Genomic DNA, 4,859 nt, shown 5'->3' with positions numbered 1-4,859 from the left:
GGATACTCAGCGTTGACTAATGTGATTCTCATCCTGTTTCTGCATTCTTCAGGCTGCTCCCTACAGCTGTCTTAAAAGATGGCGTGCATGTGGGGAGCAGAAGACAAACAGAATTCCCACTGTGATACTTTTGCACTTTTTGTTTATGGCTTTGAGGCACGAATATACAGAAAAGCATTTAAAAGTTTAAAACACCCCTGATAATTGGAATGCACTTTGTTGATTTATGCTGCCTAAACTACTTTTTAAGTGCCCGAGTACACGACATGTGAATGAGTAGATTATTTCCACTGCAATGAAGGGCAAAAGACAGACCAGTATTTGATCAGCAAACAACTGGACACAGCCTGAAGGAACACAAGGAAACACACACAGAACACTGCATCAGCACGAACTAAGGCTACCAATATTATATTAATGTTAACAATTGAAAAATGGAAGATATAGACCGATTGGGGACAGAGAGCAGAAAATGGCTCAGTTCTCTTCCAACAATGGGAATGAATTATGGCATACGTGCTACACAATGGCACTGAAACACTCCCAAAGTGACTAGAAAATGATTCGATGGAAGATGATCTATTTATAGAAGATATACATGCCGTACCATTTTGAAAACGTCGGCTTTCAGAATCTGTAAACCAACTGTATGTTGTGTCCAAGCTATGTGTTATTACGAAGCATTTTAACAATAAAGTCGTACAGAAATAAACTTTGTAAACAAAAGAACAAGTTATGATCAAAAGATCCACGATCATTTTCTCGTAAGTCTACAATATCATGCTTGGTATCGTTGGAAACTAGAAATTCCGAGCTTTCCAACTCACCTGAAACGCACCTCGAATAGTAACGATCAACCGTTACCAATCGCTTTTTGTTGTCACAGTATCTGGTATACAAGGATCCAGACTAACTTTTTTGACCACAGTCCCGAAATAATTTTTTCAGCCTTCCCGAAGTCAGTGTAAACCGTCAAAAATTCTAAATATTACCCTTTTACTTTATTCCTTTTTTAATTATTGTATTTTTATTTGAATAGTTGTTTGATTTCTGCTTAGAGCTAGTGTTAGGGAGTTATACTGTAAACAGGTCATAAATCTCTCTCTAGTACCTATTTTATATTTCTGTGAAAACATTTCCCTCAAACAACTGGTTTTACTCACGCTTCTTGCCAAAAACTACATTTGAACACATCATGATAACGTTATAATTTACCTTCGCCCAACACTCATTTTTACTGAACAAAGCTTGAAAGCATCATAATGTGCATAACTTAACCTCCGTTGACGTTAACGGTTAGCTTTAGTGGCGTGTTGCGCGCCTATACAACCACATGTGCAGCTCCTGGCCAGTGAACGAGGCGGGAGACGGCACTATACTACGCACACGATTGTTGCTCTCATTCACATGCACCACAAGTGTTTAGCCACAGGTGTGTAGTAGTAGTTTGTCCAAAAATTCCTGAACAATCCATCCAATAGATGTTCACATATTTCCGTCTGGCACAACAGACCAACAATGCCATCCCTAGAGCCATGCAGGGCTAAAAATATCTTTCTGAGAAAATTGTTTCACTGGTGTGCACCTGTGGTTTTTATACAGCAGAGACAAAAAACTCAGGTGGCAACACTCTGGAGCCCAGAAGAGGCGCCCGGCTGCTGTGGTTCAGCAGAGATAAAAGTGAATAATAACCTACAGACTAATAGAAAAGGCTGTGTTTCCTGAAAGGTTGCATCACTTCCAAAGATATCATCACCCTAACGCTGCTGCATGAAGACGGAGCCGAGAGTCCTACTGACCTTGCAGACACGACTTCATAAATACTCTCCACCTTTGATCAAACTAAAGTTTGGGTGTCAAGATTCGTGCTTGCGTGCCGAGAAACAGCGATATATCAGTGGCTATCAAGTCACTGTAACATTTTATGAGGAGCATGTGAGCCCTTTCACATCGTTGTGCAGGAAACACACTTCTACTTTCAAGGTCACTTACCCACAAGTTTTGAACGGCATGTGCATCATCCTAGCAGTTACCTGAAACTGAATAAGTAGGCATCATCATGCATTATTAAACGATAGCAGTCTATCAAACCTCACTGGCTCCCCTGGGAAACTTTCTGACTTGTCCAACATGTAATGGAGATGCAGGTAAGTGTTTTTTAAGAGGACAAGAGGAGAGGAGGCTGTTGTCTCTGGGGACTGGCAGGGTAGCACGGTGCTTCACGGTAACCACTGGCGGTATTAACGGGAGGAGAGATCAAAACATCTGTCGCTCACAAGACCGAGCTGAGTCCCCGAGTGGCCACCACCTGCCTGTGAAATCTGAAATTCATCTCCACCCTCACAGAATGTGTAATGCACATGGAAGCCAGCCAAAAAGAGCATTTGCCCTCTAATGCATTCATGGGAGTCGTGTTTGGAGTGCAGGCGATAGGGTGCAGCTACAGTACAGGTGAGCGGCTGTAATATGAAATTATGGTTTCGTTCTTTACCCCGAAGCACTGGGAATGCATTAGCACAAGTGGAAGGGGGGTGGGGGGGAATCTGTTTGTCCTAATCTTCTTTTTCTAATCCCTGCGACATGAGGACTGGCTCTTCTTGCTTCAGGGCAAGAGAGAAAATTTAAAGCGATGGAGGTTGACATTTCCTCTCAATGTGCTCGGTGTGTAACTCGGTGTGTAACTCGGTGTGTACCTCCTATAGAGAGCCAAAGTGAAACCATAACTTTTGGGTCCTGTTCCAGAAATAAAAACAAATTTGATTAAAAAAACGCACTCCAAAAATACAGACCAAAGCTTGCACAGCGGGAGCACGATGTTGAGATAATTAATAATAATTGTAATAAATAATTTGTATTGTAATAATGAATGAATAATTATTTCTGAAGTATTTTGGTTTAGTTTCTGTCTGTGTTTATATCAGGCGGCAACCTCCGATTTCTAAAAATGTCTTGATCAGCATTCGGTTGTACTTGGCTCCACCCTCTCTTGTCACTTTTGGTTGCAGAAAACCAAGATGGTGACAACCAAAAACCAAGATGGCAACAGCCAAAAAAAAAGATGATTACGGCCAAAACCCAAGATAGTGACGGTCAAAAGTTAAGAAGGCAGCGGCAAAAACCCAAGATGACTACGGCAAAAAAACGAGATTGTGACGACGAAACACCAAGATGGCGAAGACCAAAAAACATGATGGGGACGGCCGAAAACCAAGATTGTGACAGCCAAAAGCCAACATGGTGACAGCCAAAACCAAGATGGTTAAGGCCGAAAACCAAAAATGGCGATGGCCAAAAAAACAAGATTGCAACGGCCAAAAACCAAGATGGCAATGACCAGAAGCCAAAATGGTGATTGCCAAAAACCAAGATGGCAACAACCAAAGTGCCCACCTCGAGACTTCAAAACGGCAGTCCACAAACCAATGACGTCACGGTGACTACGTCCAGTCCATGGCTTATATGTTAACCTTAAAGAACTGAATCACACCCCACACTATTAGAAATGAGCACATGGTTGGCAACGCACAAAAGGTCAGCATCTGTTTTGGGTGTTAACTGATGGCACTCAGCATATGATGCGGCCTGTAAGGCTTAGTGTTAATAAATCCCCCTAGATATAACAACAATCATCGTCAATAATACAGACAGGAAAACAGGTAGGGTTGAATGGTGTAGACTTTCTTAGGACAGCAAAGACTACAGCTAAAAAGTTGGAAAGGTAGGATTAGAATAAATCAATTATGCTTGTTTAGAAGTAATAACAGCTATACAATATGTACTATCCTTCATATACGCCACCAGTATGGTTCGCTTTTATAACGTTTGCACAACAATCACACCCAGCAGATTAGAGCGAATCACAGTGCATTATGGCTCCAACACGAGACACGCTTGTCTGTGTCAGGAGTCAATAGAGTCCCAACAGAAACCAAACAACATTCAAAGGTCAGCGCCCAGTGACATGAAACGTTAGCACGCAAGCGACAGATTGCAAAAAGATCTAATCACCAGATGCCCTTTCAGGAGCAAAACAAAGCGGCGCAGACAGCAGGGATGGGTCGACTGCCTCGCTTAATATAAACTGCACAAGATAAATAGCTGTTTGACACTGGCATTTTAAAACGCCCGTGGCACTCACTGTAACTCCCTCACCGGAGTGACAGCAGCCTCGGCGATGATTCATGTCTAGGAACACTCTGACAAGCTTGGAAAAAGTGGAGGCAGTTAATGATAGAAAACTTCAGTCTACAGCAGTGGAAGCCTGTATATCAGCTGTTTTCATCTTAGGAATACAAAAGCAGCTTAACCCTCTGAGACCTGACGACTTTACCGTCTTTCAGAAGCTGTAGATCACTTTTAGAGCTAGCCATTTTCAAAGAAGTCCCTTGACCTCTGACCTCAAGATATGTTCTATGGGTACTGATGAGTCTCCCCTTTACAGACATGCCCACTTTACGATCCAATGAGCCCAACTGAATTCATGTGTGATGATGTTAGTCCCCATAGGAGACATTTCATTAAACTTTTAAACGTGACCTCACTGTATAAAATGACCTGTGGTGACCTATAGGATAATCACAGCCTCATGAAACTTTACAGCCACAAACTAGAGACCTAGAGCATTCAGAGGATGGATGGATCAAACTAGAGACCTAGAGCATTCAGAGGATGGATGGATCAAACTAGAGACCTAGAGCATTCAGAGGATGGATGGATCAAACTAGAGACCTAGAGCAACTAGCAACAACTTATGAGACATAATAGAGCATGGGAACGGCCGTCATATACTTCTATCATAATGTTCTTAGCCCTTGTACACTTTAAACATTTATTTCAATTAATTAATCAATTATTTTGTA

This window comes from Sebastes umbrosus, chromosome 23 (assembly GCF_015220745.1).
Source record: "Sebastes umbrosus isolate fSebUmb1 chromosome 23, fSebUmb1.pri, whole genome shotgun sequence".
Lineage (NCBI taxonomy): Eukaryota > Metazoa > Chordata > Actinopteri > Perciformes > Sebastidae > Sebastes > Sebastes umbrosus.
This window is presented reverse-complemented; position numbering follows the sequence as displayed.